At 35.9% G+C, this 16,409-nt stretch overlaps 2 long non-coding RNA genes across 2 annotated transcripts; both read right to left on the bottom strand.

Annotated features, from left to right (window-relative positions):
* Window positions 1–892: 892 nt before the first annotated feature.
* LOC142164683 (uncharacterized) lies at window positions 893–4,733 on the bottom strand. Its single transcript, XR_012695564.1, has 2 exons — window positions 2,645–4,733; window positions 893–992 (listed from the first exon to the last, which is right to left on the bottom strand). It is a non-coding gene; the product is annotated as an uncharacterized LOC142164683 (long non-coding RNA).
* Window positions 4,734–13,511: 8,778 nt separating this feature from the next.
* Window positions 13,512–16,118, bottom strand: LOC142164682 (uncharacterized). The gene is made up of 2 exons (XR_012695563.1): window positions 15,264–16,118; window positions 13,512–13,611 (listed from the first exon to the last, which is right to left on the bottom strand). It is a non-coding gene; the product is annotated as an uncharacterized LOC142164682 (long non-coding RNA).
* Window positions 16,119–16,409: the final 291 nt, after the last annotated feature.

Here is a 16,409-nt window from a genome sequence, read left to right as displayed (position 1 = left end):
TTTTTTTATAAATATAAAATCAATATCTACATTCTTGAAAATGACATATTAAATAGAAGAGAAAAACAAATATTAGCAGAAAATAATAAAATTATAATCATAGATACAACATGGAATTATCGAAAAGTAAAAATAAAAAAAAAATAAAAAAACTAATTATCCCATAGTTGGATTAAAATTCAAATTGTTAGTAAGACTATCTATTTATTTTTAGCGAAATCCTTTAATAATATCCTTTAATGACTACCTTTTTATTATTACTAAGCTTTTTTTATAAATATAAAATCAATATCTACATTCTTGAAAATGACATATTTAAATAGAAGAGAAAAACAAATATTAACAGAAAGTAATAAAATTATAATCATAAGTACAACATGGAATTATCGGAAAGTAAAAAAATAAAAATAAAAAAAAACTAATTATCCCATAGTTGGATTAAAATTCAAATTATTAGTAAGACTTAAGCTTATTGAAACTAATTATTTGCAAATACTGAAAATTGAAAGAAATAAAAATAAAAACTTGAGTACTAAATCATATTTCTAAAAATTTAAACAATTTAACATTAACTAACTTTGTTTTAATTCATCATGTCCTAATACTTGTTTGCAAACTAATTCATGTTATAACTGAAATTGACTACATGATTCGGATTAACTTATCGTTGACGAAAAACCTTATGAATAAGGAACTTAGTTAATTTTTGCCAAAATGATTCAATAACGCCATTTTTACGTTATTTCTTCTATTTTTTTTATTTAAACAATTTTAATTAATAATCAGGCTTAACTATATTTCCTAATAATCTGGTAAAGGCGTTATTTAATACGTCGCTATAATATGCCTAGTTATGCCGATGACAGTGATTTACAGAATAATAATACATGAATAACCTAAATACAATACAAAAATTAAATTAAACTAAATTAAAAATTTAACACTCCATTCTTCATTTCAGCTTACAAAATGCCAAAATTACAGTTGTGTACCTGATATTGTCAATATAAGAAGAAGAAAGTCAGCAACGTAATACGTAACACAGCAACAGCAACAATAACCAGCAATAACCAGTCAACGAAAATCCCAGTGACAGCTTTGAAAAATTCAAAATAAAATCCAGGAATGCCGAAAATAATGGACAGAAACCAAAGGAAATTTTCAGATTTTTGAAAGGCTAGTTAATCTTCAACCCTTAATTTCTACACCTGTATACCAGAATATTTCTCAGGTGTGTACTACTTTCTCTTATAATTTTTCAAATTTTTTTTTTCTTTGTATGTTTTTCTTTTCTTGAGAGTTTCAATGTTTTTTTTTTTCGGAATAGATGTTCAGCTTTTTTTTCAATCTCTTTTTTTCTGTCTGTATTTCCTCTCCCTTTTGTGTTCAAGACTTCACATATATATATCCCATCCCATAAATCAATTAAAATCAATCCCTTTCTCTACCAAACCCATTATCTTCCCACTCATCCCCATTACATTAAATAAATATATCACACCACCCCATTATATTTTGTCCCCCATGCCTTATTTAAAATAATACAAGATTCCCCTTTAATTTAAATCTTGTCCCCCCTTTATATTAAATAATCATATCACAACCCACCCCATTTCATTTTGTCCCCCATGCTTCAAATAAACAATTACAAAATGTACAATTCCTAAACTACCCCTTCCGATCCTACTGAAATTACCAAACTACCCCTGAACGTATTACAAATTTACCAAACTACCCATCAGCTATAACACATCAATTAATCAAACTTAACCAAAATATAGACAATATGATCAATTTCTAACAATGTTCAAACAACAATATGAACATGGATGAACATCATAACAACAATATCACATGAACATGATTTTAACAACATTTCAACAACAAATCACATGAACACAAATTGAACAACAAAGAACAACTAAAATTTGATTGAACAATATTTTGGCAACAAACAATTCTATTTTCGGATTCAACAACAACAACAAACAAAGTATGAAGATTTCTAAATTCAATCATATTGAACTTAAAATCAACTCTAACAATATTACAACCAACAATTCCTATATTAAACTTAAACAACAAGATTATGAGACAAATTCAAGAAATAATCATAAATGATAAACAAGAAATCAAACTATACAAATTTCGGATTCAAGAACAATCAAACAAAGTATGAACATGAATTGAATCTATTTTAAGACAACAAACATGACGGATTAAACGATTAAAGCAATATATTCCTTTAATACAACTAAATTCTTTAAACAAATAACAAGATCGACGAAGAAACAATTATGAACTTAAACTTGAACTTAACAATATTAACAATTTCTAACAATACATACACATGAAACAAATTGAAGAAATAGTTGATTAAATTTCAATTTGAATCTAACAAACAATCAAACTAACAAATACTTACTTAAACAATAATACAAACATGAAATAAACATGAAAACAACTAATTAAACTTTTATTTTGAAATCTGAAAATTAATTTAACAAACAACATGAACATGAACAAAACAAAAAAAAATCAAATATCTAACCATAGACATGAACAAAGCAAACATTCGCCGATTTTAGATTCGAAAAATATCAAAACAAAATAACAGACGAAATAAAATTTAAAAACTACTAACCGGATTGAAACGACAAACAACGAGCAAACAGACAATGAATCTTGACGAACCTCGACCAAAGCTCAAACCAACGATGAATAAAATGAGCAGACGACGATGAACTTGGCCATGGAAGCAACGGAGACGCGACAGAAAGCGATGGACAATGATGAACGGAGGCAGCTGGAGCTTCGACGAGCAGCATGAGCTTCAACGAGCAGCAGTAGCTTCGACGAGCAGCAGTAGAAGAAGGCTGAAGCAGAAGCAGCGGGGAGCAAAATGGCTGCGTCAATGGCGGGTCCGGGCAGCAGCTGCGACGGAGAAGCAGCATCGTGGTCTTCTTGGTCGATGACGAAGCAGTGGCGACGGGGAAGATGAAAGCAGATATCGCAGCAGCATGAAGTGAGGAAGAAGCAGCAACAACGTGGGTTACACCATAACGAAGACGATGAAGCAAAGGCAACGATGGTTATAGCTCGACGAAGATGATGAAGCCAAAACAACGATGGTGTTCTGGTGGAGCTGGGGACGGCATGGTCGCAACTGAGGATGACAGGCGAAGCTATGGGAGGCAGCCATGGATGGGGTGTGAGGAAAGCTTGGAGAAGAAGAAGCAAAGGGAAGGGGGGGCGGATGTGTTCTTTAGGTTTTTTTAGGGTTTTTGTTTTTTTTTTCTTTTGTTTTGTTTTGTTTTTGTTTTTGTTTTGTAAAAATGAAAGACAAAAAGGGGGTTTGGGTCTTTTGGGTTATGGACTGGGTCGACCCAGTTCGAAATGGACTGGGTCGTAGGGAAGATTGGGCCATTTTTTGGGCTTATGGCTTAAATTTGAAGAAGAGGCCCAATTCCGACTTTCTTTATATTTTCGCTCTTTTTTCTTCTTTTATTTCTCTAAAACTAAATTATAAAAATACTTAAACTATTATTAAGAATTAAATTAAGTTATAAAAGCGCAAATTAACTCCCAATAATAATTAACGCACAATTAAGTAATAATTAAGCATAAAATTGTATATTTGGACATTAAATGCTAAAAATGCAAACGATGCTTATTTTTGTAATTTTTAATTTTTTGTAAACAAATTTAATTAATAACAATTATAGAATTAAATCCTACATGCAAAATGCGACATATTTTTGTATTTTTTATTAATTTAGCAAATAAACACGCACAGACAACTACAAATAATTATTCAAAATATCACAAAAGTGCACACCAAAGAAAATCATTTTATTTTTGAATTTTTGGGAGTAATTCTCATATTGGGCAAAAATCACGTGCTTACAGCTGCCCCTCTTTGCCCGAAGACACGAAGGGTTTTCGTGCAAAGATAAAGCGAGCGATTTTTTGCCCATCCGAGTACTCCGTGTGAAGCATTTTTTGAAAAAGATTTGACCGAACCTTTGCTTCAAAGGTTTCCTACATATCCTGGGCTAAACAGGAATCAGGTCAATGTAGTTCGGGAAGTTTTTGGTAGCTGGGACTACCGTGAGACTGCGATGTTACTGCTGTTGCATGCTGTTATCACTGCTTACCGATCTCCTTGTTACACCGTGCTTAAAAGAAAACAAGAAGCTAGGCTAGACTAAAATTTGTTCTTGTTGCCTTGCTTTCTTGTCGGCTTGTGTTTCCTCCGGTGCTTTTCTTCCGATGCTTTTCTTCCTTTTGACACATGGACTTGAGTTTATGCTGGGACCTCTTGTTGCAACCTTCTGCTTCCCGGTGCTGGGGATTTTATTGTTTACTGCTGGGGATTCCTGTGGTAACCTTCCGCCTTCTGGTGGGGTTACTGATTCCAAACTCTGTAATACAAGACTAAAAAGTTGCTTCAATGCAAAATTATGAAATGTATGCCCGTATTATACTGGTGGGCGACCTAGAGCTGAAAGTATTCCCGCATTTTACTGGTGGGCGACCTAGAACATGAATGTATTCCCGCATTTTACTGGTGGATGACCTAGAACTGAAATGTATTCCCACATTTTACTGGTGGGCGACCTAGAACTGAAATGTATTCCCGCATTTTACTGGTGGGCGACCTAGAACAGAAAGTATTCCCGCATTTTACTGGTGGGCGACCTAGAACTGAAATGTATTCCCGCATTATACTGGTGGGCGACCTAGAACTTAAAAGTATTCCCGCATTCTACTGGTGGGCGACCTAGAACTGAAATGTATTCCCGCATTTTACTGGTGGGCGACCTAGAACAGAAAGTATTCCCGCATTTTACTGGTGGGCGACCTAGAACTGAAATGTATTCCCGCATTTTACTGGTGGGCGACCTAGAACAGAAAGTATTCCCGCATTATACTGGTGGGCGACCTAGAACTTAAAAGTATTCCCGCATTCTACTGTATGGGCGGGCTCCCAACTTCAATGCTAACTTAGGAGGAAATGCGTCTCCTATGGGTAAACTAAACTTAGGAGGAAATGCGTCTCCTATGGGTAAAAGTAAATTTAGGAGGAAATACGTCTCCTATGGGTAAACTAAACTTAGGAGGAAATGCGTCTCCTATGGGTAAACTAAACTTAGGAGGAAATGCGTCTCCTATGGGTAAAACTAAACTTAGGAGGAAATGCGTCTCCTATGGGTAAAACTAAACTTAGGAGGAAATGCGTCTCCTATGGGTAAAACTAAACTTAGGAGGAAATGCGTCTCCTGTGGGTAAAAGTAAATTTAGGAGGAAATGCGTCTCCTATGGGTAAACTAAACTTAGGAGGAAATGCGTCTCCTATGGGTAAACTAAACTTAGGAGGAAATGCGTCTCCTATGGGTAAAAGTAAATTTAGGAGGAAATGCGTCTCCTATGGGTAAACTAAACTTAGGAGGAAATGCGTCTCCTATGGGTAAACTAAACTTAGGAGGAAATGAGTCTCCTATGGGTAAACTAAACTTAGGAGGAAATGCGTCTCCTATGGGTAAAACTAACCTTAGGAGGAAATGCGTCTCCTATGGGTGAAACTAACTTAGGAAGTGCGTCTCCTATTGGCAGAACTAGACTTAGGAAGTGCGTCTCCTATTGGCAAAGGCGTGGAATGTATTCCCTTGTTATACAGGTGGGCGCCTAAAATATGCAATAGACAGACAAGAAAAGTATTCCTTTCGTTATTCAGGTGGGCGCCTGGCTTCAACAACAACTTTGAAAATAAAATCCTATTCGAGGGCGGATGAACCCAAATTATCCTATTCGAGGGCGGATGAACCCAAAATATCCTATTCGAGGGCGGATGAACCCAAAATATCCTATTCGAGGGCGGATGAACCCAAAATATCCTATTCGAGGGCGGATGAACCCAAAATATCCTGTTCGAGGGCGGATGAACCCAAAATATCCTATTCGAGGGCGGATGAACCCAAAATATCCTATTCGAGGGCGGATGAACCCAAAATATCCTATTCGAGGGCGGATGAACCCAAAATATCCTATTCGAGGGCGGATGAACCCAAAATATCCTATTCGAGGGAGGATGAACCCAAAATATCCTATTCGAGGGCGGATGAACCCAAAATATCCTATTCGAGGGCGGATGAACCCAAAATATCCTATTCGAGGGCGGATGAACCCAAAATATCCTATTCGAGGGCGGATGAACCCAAAATATCCTATTCGAGGGCGGATGAACCCACAATATCCTATTCGAGGGCGGATGAACCCAAAATATCCTATTCGAGGGCGGATGAACCCTAAATATCCTATTCGAGGGCGGATGAACCCAAAATATCCTTAAGACTTGAAAATGTCTTACCTCGAATACTTGCTGGGGATAACACTGTTGGGGAATTATTTACTTACCTGTTGGGGGGTAAAATGTTATCAGCTGGGGATAACGCTGTCGAGGCTAACACTGTTGGGGGATTCTGATTCTTTCAGAACTAGTGCTTCACTGAGCTCAAGTTTCATCCCTTTGCTGGGGAACAACTTCCTCCATAGAACTTATTATGTTGGGGGCAACACTGGTTCTAAGACCACTTCCCTTGAGACTGGCATTATCTTTATTCTTTCCCGCATGGGTACCTGACTTCCAGAAAATTTTCTAAGCGGAAGGAAAATGTTCTTCCCCAGTTTGATAATATCCCTTGCGGCATGCATTTCTGGCATCAATGCCATTTCCTTTACCTGTTTCAAATCAAACAAAATTTGTTAGTTTAAAACATGGTGGTTGGTTGTGATACCCCTACTGGGATGACTTTTCCCTTTCTCCTTCCTTGCTCTGCGTTCCACAGCTTGTTGGGGATGATATTATGTGCTGGGGATAATCCCTTCCTGCTGGGGATATCCGTCTTCTTTTGTGACATAACTCGGAAGCTGGCATTTCCCTAACCTTTTAGTCCTAGTATGAATTTCCCAAATCATGCTCATTGCTCTCCTTGATTTGCCCACTGGCTTTGGCCTTGAGGTTTATAACTTTGGTTTTGGCAAGGATATCCCTTTTGACACTCGTCAATCCTTTTGTCAATTCCCTTTTGCTGGGGATATTTTCTTGACACTGGCCTCGCGCTTGTTCCTCGCTGACTACACCATTTGGATGCACTAGTCAGATCTCATTTTGTATAATTGGGAAGCTGATGACATATTTTGAAGTCATTTCATACTTGTTCTGACCGGACAGACTCTATTGGGGAAAATTTTTTATGAAAGGAGAAAGATAAAAGATACAAAACAAAAGACAAAGGAAATGATGACTCTTTTACAAAAGAAACTATAAATAAAAACCTATCAAACGCAGATACCGACTCTAATGGCCATGACATGCGTATGTGGCCTATCCTCTACCGTCAATCATCTTTCAAGATCTTCAATTGGCGATTCCCCATTGGATTCTTAATCTTATTCGACTTGTAGTGCCCAAAGGGTTTTCACTATCAAGTCTCTCTCATTTTTTGTTCTTCTCTCAGCTTTCATCGCCTTATGGTGCCTGTGAAGGTTTTCACCGATATGACTCTCTCATTTGTATCACTTTCCAGCTGGGGATTTGGAGTGTTTCCGGTATGACTCTCTCTGCTAGAGATTAGAGTCCTTTCTGCTGTGGAACAGAATGTTATGTTCGCCGGTAAGACTCTCATTTGTCTGACTTGGCATCTTTTGAAGACTGGTCAGAAGGTCTTTCTTTGGACCGTAATGTGGGTTTTGGATAGGGCTAGAAAAAAAAGGGTATTAAAGGCTCAAAAATGCATTAATTCTGGGTTATTAGTTACAACTTTCGGAACTAGATTTATTTACCACAAACGCAACTTTTGCCCCAGTTTCTTGCTTGGGGATATTTTACTTGATTGATTTATATTTTTTCAAAACTATGACCGAGCCGTGAAGCGCCTACGTATCCTCTTTGAGGAATCGGGTCAAACGTAGTTCCCAATTCCTCTTTTTTCATTTGACTTTCATTTGACTTTTTTTTTTGTTACCATTTTTCTTTTCTTTTCTTTTTCGTTTTGTTGTTTTTTTTTTTCATGTTTTCATGCCATGCTCGCGTTTTCTAGTCGTTTTTACTGATTCCGAACGAGGGGTATGAAAGAAAAATAAGTAAGGCTCAAAAAGGGGTAACGAAGGATAAAGTGTTTAGGTAGCAGAACAAAATGCCTTCGTCATTCCAGTCTTCAAAACATGCCAAATGCAAACAACACAACAAACAATAGATTTATAGTCTCTTCCGACGGTGCTGGGCTTGACAATTATGTTAAACATATGTTTGTTCATTTGTCACTTCTAAAGCACCGTTGGGCGACACTCTCATTCTCTTTTATTATGAACGACCCTCATGCCAATTTAGGCGAATCTTTATTTAACGGTTTTCTTTGTGTTTGCCCCAGTTCCACATGACTCGGGCTCCAAATAATCTCAAACCGTTCTTATTTCCTTTAAATGCTTTGATCACCTTCTCAGGGTTTTATGATTAACTTTTAAGACTAGGCCCAAACTGGGTGCGCATGTCATGTCCCTAGAATCGGCATTGAACAAAAATGATAAAAGGACTAAACAAAAAGATGACTGGAAATAATAAAAGACCGGATTTTGTATTAGACTACCGGTGAAATGGTTTAAATAACAAAACAAACAAAACAATCCAGAACAAAATCCTAAAACAAACTGGACAAGACAACATCCGACTTATAACCCTAATAATCCGAACAACAGAAATGACAACAAAATGAGCCACCACAAGCTTCTCTCTTGCTGACCAAGGAACAAAACGTCCTCCCACTTTATCAAAATTGGCATTTTAGCCACTGAGCTTTGCATCAATACTGCCGAGACCATTACCAGCTTCAATCTCATCAACCTCCGTCGGCAAGTTCTCGAGGGGGTTCGAGTGCTCCATGTCACTGTTATTAATCACAACCCGCCCTTCTCGGATCATTTTCTCTACTTCCCTTCTCCAACTATGACAGCTCTCAATGTTGTGCCCTATGACATTGGAGTGGTAGGCGCATCGCGCTGCCGGATCAAAGCTCCTTGCAAGTGGATTTGGAGTACATGCGGGGAGTGGTTCAATCGAGCCAGCATGCCTTAGCCTTTCAAACAGACTGGCATAAGATACCCCGATAGGGGTGAGAGCCTTTTCTCGTTTCAGCAACCTCTTCATTCTTGCATGTTGACAGGGCCGGAAACCTGATCCAGATGGATTTTGGTAGGCTTGTATGGGTGGGTAAGCATTTCGTGGAGTCGGGTACCTGGGAAGTGAGGTATGGCTTTTGAGGTCACGGGGAAAGAAGTGGTGTTGGGGAGCGGAGAAACATTGAAGAGTGATGGAGCTACTCGGATAGCTGGGAAAGCTGCCATAAATGGGTTGGGATGAAGAGTATGGAGAATCTTCCATTATGGTGTTGGGTGCTTGGGAAATGACCGAGTTCAAGAGTCTTGGCGGTGGAGGGGGTGGTGCTTTTCCCGTTATCCATGCCTGATACATGTCTGCCACATGCTGTCTCAGCATTTTCACTTCTTCTACCAACCTGTTGTTCTGTTCGACCAATTGTTGTCGGTCATCAGTACCGATCCACTCGGTTCTGCGGTTCTGAGCCATTGTCCTTTGATTTTGCTTTGCAGGGAGGAGTTACCACAACCAACCACTTTCTATATATGGACACATCAAAGGGAAGCCATCACGTTAGTGTTAGGGCATTGGACAGACAATCATGTATCAGAGATACAATGTACCTAAGCAGTTAGACAATTGTGCCCCCTGAAAATCTTCCACACTCTCTTTTATTTATTTATTATTATATTTTTTTTATTTTTTTTTATTTTGGTGGTGGTCGAATCTTATGGAGATTGCCTACGTATCATGACCCCGCATGAATCAGACCGAGCGTAGTTCAGACCCAATAAAAGATAAACAATGCTAAACATTTTTTTTTCAATTTTCATGTTAAAACAAACTGAGTTTCAAAGGTTTGAAGATGACCTACAAGCTGAAAAATCAAACAACCCACATATTCTAATTAAAAGATTTACAAATGGCCAATTTCTTTCCCCGTTTGACAAATGCAACCAAACGGTTATTTTTGCAAATGTGGCCCCTTCCGACTTTCACATGAATTTGAGGCCGGAGAGGATTATTTTATGACACTTTACACAATTGTCCATTCTTTTACGAAAATAACCTTTCGACAACTGACAGATACTCTAAGGTTATTTCGGCAAGAACGGTTCAAGACGCGGCCGAAGTTGGCTCGGGTTATTTTGACTAAAAAAAATCCAAACGGTATTCACCTGACCGCTGACTCTTTTTTTTTCTTTTCAAATTATACTAAAAACCTGATGTTGCAAACACGGCCCTTCAGCGCCTCGGGGACGAAGATTTATAGGGCTGTGTGGGTCAACTAGACCAAAATCCTAAACAGGACCCAAAAAAAGTGGCTGTTTATGCAAAGTCAGCCTTCCGGCGTCCCTCTCGGGAACATTCGGCTATTTTTGACAAAACAGCATCACCCGACTTATTTATGACTCTTTTTATCATTTTTCGAATTAGAAAAGTCAATATTGCAAACACGGCCTTTCAACGCCTCGGGGACGAAGATTTTTAAGGCTGTGTGGGTCAACTGGTCAAAATCTTAAAAATGACCCAAAGGTGGCTATTTATGCAAAGTCAGCCTCCCGGCGTCCCTTTCGGGAACATTCGGCTATGTCTTCATAAAACAGCGTCACCCGACTTCTCTATGACAAAATTAAAATTTTGACATGTTTTTTTTTTGGCTATTTTAGCAAAAGGGAAGGTTGGACACCACTAGACTTATTTATGACAAAATAAAAAATTTTGACACGTTTTTTATTTATTTTTTTGGTTTTTGACTATTTTAGCAAAAAGGGGGTTGGACCCGATGAGGGTTGCCTACGTATCTCACATCCGGTGAGAATCAAACCCGCGTAGTTCGGGCTGATCAAGAATAAGTAAATGAACTAATTTCTTTTTTCTTAACAAACAAATTTTCCCACTTCCTTTTATATAAAAAAAACTATTTTCATTTTTCATTTTTTTTAAATAAAGCAAATTAAAATAAAAGACTTATTCCTACACACTTTCTGCTTTCTAGGCAAACCAACAATTCTAAAAGTAAAAATATATATATGTTTTTTTTTTTAAAAAAAATTCGGCAGCACTTCGACAGTACTTGGACACTGATTTTTTCTAAATTAATCAAATAACTTTTCACTTGCTATTTTTATTTTATTTTATTTTTTACACTCCCGAGACTCAGAAGCCGGTCAACATGCAAGACCGAGCAAATAAATGCACATAAAACAAATAAGATGCATCAGGATGGTCATTTTCATTTTTGGTGCACCTGTCCTAGACAGACCCAACCCCTGTGTTGAGCCTCCAAAGTCAGATGCACGTGATGCAAACAAACGTTCCTACTAGGGATCTGACATGTGGTTTTGTTATACTAGGTTCAGAACCTGGGTGTTTGTTCTAGACCTGGCTTACCCGAGCGGACAGCTCGAGCCGAGGGGGTAGCGTACCGGGAATACAGAAGCTTCACCGGCTTAGCAACTTGTCCGAACCTCGTTCTAAATTGGGATTTGACACTATACAGAAAAGAAGTCGTACGAAGTACACCCTTCTTCATGATTTAGAAGACTCAGAGAGGAGATGGGTTTCGGCACAGTTTATACACAGTTCACGTAATATCAAAGCGGTAAAAGCAGCATTTAGCACATTAGGCTCAATCATGTAAAAATCAGATAAAACCAAATATAACAATTTATATGAGCTCGAATTTCTAACCCTGAACCACTGGAAGGGATTATCCCCAGCAGAGTCGCCAGAGCTGTCACACCTCCTTTTTCCGGCACCGCGAGGTGCGTAGGGAGTTTTTTCCAATTAAAGGACAGTCGAAACGGGATTGGTTTAATTATTTCAGAGTCGCCACTTAGGAGATTTAGGGTGTCCCAAGTCACCAATTTTAATCCCGAATCGAGGAAAAGAATGACTCTATATTACAGTCTGCGTACCAGAAATCTGGATAAGGAATTCTGTTAACCCGGGAGAAGGTGTTAGGCATTCCCGAGTTCCGTGGTTCTAGCACGGTCGCTCAACTGTTATATTCGGCTTATTTATCTGATTTTTAATACAATTATGAACCATGTGCAAATTTTATCTTTTACCGCTTTATTATTATAATTATTATTTTTTTTAGGAATGTGAACATCGCTTAAAACATATCTTTGGATTGTGTCACATGAAATGCACCCACAATACGAAACATATTTTATTTGATGTTTTAGGATTTAGATTTGGGTCGCATGAAATGCGCATCCGAGTTTAAGAAGGTAAAATTAATTAAATCGCGCCTAAAGAGTCTAACGCGTCATCATCTTTGGGGAAGGAAGTGAAATTCACTAAACAATCCATCCCTAATTCTAAGTAATTTTTTTTAATAATTAAATAAATAAATGAGAATGGAGAATCCTATACATTTGTATTATTTACATCTATTTATTTTTAGCGAACTCCTTTAATAATATCCCTAATGACTACCTTTTTATTATTACTAAGTTTTTTTATAAATATAAAATCAATATCTACATTCTTGAAAATGACATATTAAATAGAAGAGAAAAACAAATATTAGCAGAAAATAATAAAATTATAATCATAGATACAACATGGAATTATCGAAAAGTAAAAATAAAAAAAAAATAAAAAAACTAATTATCCCATAGTTGGATTAAAATTCAAATTGTTAGTAAGACTATCTATTTATTTTTAGCGAAATCCTTTAATAATATCCTTTAATGACTACCTTTTTATTATTACTAAGCTTTTTTTATAAATATAAAATCAATATCTACATTCTTGAAAATGACATATTTAAATAGAAGAGAAAAACAAATATTAACAGAAAGTAATAAAATTATAATCATAAGTACAACATGGAATTATCGGAAAGTAAAAAAAATAAAAATAAAAAAAACTAATTATCCCATAGTTGGATTAAAATTCAAATTATTAGTAAGACTTAAGCTTATTGAAACTAATTATTTGCAAATACTGAAAATTGAAAGAAATAAAAATAAAAACTTGAGTACTAAATCATATTTCTAAAAATTTAAACAATTTAACATTAACTAACTTTGTTTTAATTCATCATGTCCTAATACTTGTTTGCAAACTAATTCATGTTATAACTGAAATTGACTACATGATTCGGATTAACTTATCGTTGACGAAAAACCTTATGAATAAGGAACTTAGTTAATTTTTGCCAAACTGATTCAATAACGTCATTTTTACGTTATTTCTTCTATTTTTTTTATTTAAACAATTTTAATTAATAATCAGGCTTAACTATATTTCCTAATAATCTGGTAAAGGCGTTATTTAATACGTCGCTATAATATGCCTAGTTATGCCGATGACAGTGATTTACAGAATAATAATACATGAATAACCTAAATACAATACAAAAATTAAATTAAACTAAATTAAAAATTTAACACTCCATTCTTCATTTCAGCTTACAAAATGCCAAAATTACAGTTGTGTACCTGATATTGTCAATATAAGAAGAAGAAAGTCAGCAACGTAATACGTAACACAGCAACAGCAACAATAACCAGCAATAACCAGTCAACGAAAATCCCAGTGACAGCTTTGAAAAATTCAAAATAAAATCCAGGAATGCCGAAAATAATGGACAGAAACCAAAGGAAATTTTCAGATTTTTGAAAGGCTAGTTAATCTTCAACCCTTAATTTCTACACCTGTATACCAGAATATTTCTCAGGTGTGTACTACTTTCTCTTATAATTTTTCAAATTTTTTTTTTCTTTGTATGTTTTTCTTTTCTTGAGAGTTTCAATGTTTTTTTTTTTCGGAATAGATGTTCAGCTTTTTTTTCAATCTCTTTTTTTCTGTCTGTATTTCCTCTCCCTTTTGTGTTCAAGACTTCACATATATATATCCCATCCCATAAATCAATTAAAATCAATCCCTTTCTCTACCAAACCCATTATCTTCCCACTCATCCCCATTACATTAAATAAATATATCACACCACCCCATTATATTTTGTCCCCCATGCCTTATTTAAAATAATACAAGATTCCCCTTTAATTTAAATCTTGTCCCCCCTTTATATTAAATAATCATATCACAACCCACCCCATTTCATTTTGTCCCCCATGCTTCAAATAAACAATTACAAAATGTACAATTCCTAAACTACCCCTTCCGATCCTACTGAAATTACCAAACTACCCCTGAACGTATTACAAATTTACCAAACTACCCATCAGCTATAACACATCAATTAATCAAACTTAACCAAAATATAGACAATATGATCAATTTCTAACAATGTTCAAACAACAATATGAACATGGATGAACATCATAACAACAATATCACATGAACATGATTTTAACAACATTTCAACAACAAATCACATGAACACAAATTGAACAACAAAGAACAACTAAAATTTGATTGAACAATATTTTGGCAACAAACAATTCTATTTTCGGATTCAACAACAACAACAAACAAAGTATGAAGATTTCTAAATTCAATCATATTGAACTTAAAATCAACTCTAACAATATTACAACCAACAATTCCTATATTAAACTTAAACAACAAGATTATGAGACAAATTCAAGAAATAATCATAAATGATAAACAAGAAATCAAACTATACAAATTTCGGATTCAAGAACAATCAAACAAAGTATGAACATGAATTGAATCTATTTTAAGACAACAAACATGACGGATTAAACGATTAAAGCAATATATTCCTTTAATACAACTAAATTCTTTAAACAAATAACAAGATCGACGAAGAAACAATTATGAACTTAAACTTGAACTTAACAATATTAACAATTTCTAACAATACATACACATGAAACAAATTGAAGAAATAGTTGATTAAATTTCAATTTGAATCTAACAAACAATCAAACTAACAAATACTTACTTAAACAATAATACAAACATGAAATAAACATGAAAACAACTAATTAAACTTTTATTTTGAAATCTGAAAATTAATTTAACAAACAACATGAACATGAACAAAACAAAAAAAAATCAAATATCTAACCATAGACATGAACAAAGCAAACATTCGCCGATTTTAGATTCGAAAAATATCAAAACAAAATAACAGACGAAATAAAATTTAAAAACTACTAACCGGATTGAAACGACAAACAACGAGCAAACAGACAATGAATCTTGACGAACCTCGACCAAAGCTCAAACCAACGATGAATAAAATGAGCAGACGACGATGAACTTGGCCATGGAAGCAACGGAGACGCGACAGAAAGCGATGGACAATGATGAACGGAGGCAGCTGGAGCTTCGACGAGCAGCATGAGCTTCAACGAGCAGCAGTAGCTTCGACGAGCAGCAGTAGAAGAAGGCTGAAGCAGAAGCAGCGGGGAGCAAAATGGCTGCGTCAATGGCGGGTCCGGGCAGCAGCTGCGACGGAGAAGCAGCATCGTGGTCTTCTTGGTCGATGACGAAGCAGTGGCGATGGGGAAGATGAAAGCAGATATCGCAGCAGCATGAAGTGAGGAAGAAGCAGCAACAACGTGGTTACACCATAACGAAGACGATGAAGCAAAGGCAACGATGGTTATAGCTCGACGAAGATGATGAAGCCAAAACAACGATGGTGTTCTGGTGGAGCTGGGGACGGCATGGTCGCAACTGAGGATGACAGGCGAAGCTATGGGAGGCAGCCATGGATGGGGTGTGAGGAAAGCTTGGAGAAGAAGAAGCAAAGGGAAGGGGGGGCGGATGTGTTCTTTAGGTTTTTTTAGGGTTTTTGTTTTTTTTTTCTTTTGTTTTGTTTTGTTTTTGTTTTTGTTTTGTAAAAATGAAAGACAAAAAGGGGGTTTGGGTCTTTTGGGTTATGGACTGGGTCGACCCAGTTCGAAATGGACTGGGTCGTAGGGAAGATTGGGCCATTTTTTGGGCTTATAGCTTAAATTTGAAGAAGAGGCCCAATTCCGACTTTCTTTATATTTTCGCTCTTTTTTCTTCTTTTATTTCTCTAAAACTAAATTATAAAAATACTTAAACTATTATTAAGAATTAAATTAAGTTATAAAAGCGCAAATTAACTCCCAATAATAATTAACGCACAATTAAGTAATAATTAAGCATAAAATTGTATATTTGGACATTAAATGCTAAAAATGCAAACGATGCTTATTTTTGTAATTTTTAATTTTTTGTAAACAAATTTAATTAATAACAATTATAGAATTAAATCCTACATGCAAAATGCGACATATTTTTGTATTTTTTATTAATTTAGCAAATAAACACG

The sequence above is a fragment of the Nicotiana tabacum genome, chromosome 10 (assembly GCF_000715075.1).
Source record: "Nicotiana tabacum cultivar K326 chromosome 10, ASM71507v2, whole genome shotgun sequence".
Lineage (NCBI taxonomy): Eukaryota > Viridiplantae > Streptophyta > Magnoliopsida > Solanales > Solanaceae > Nicotiana > Nicotiana tabacum.
The sequence above is the reverse complement of the archived record's forward strand: the minus strand, read 5'-3'. Positions and strand labels throughout refer to the sequence as shown.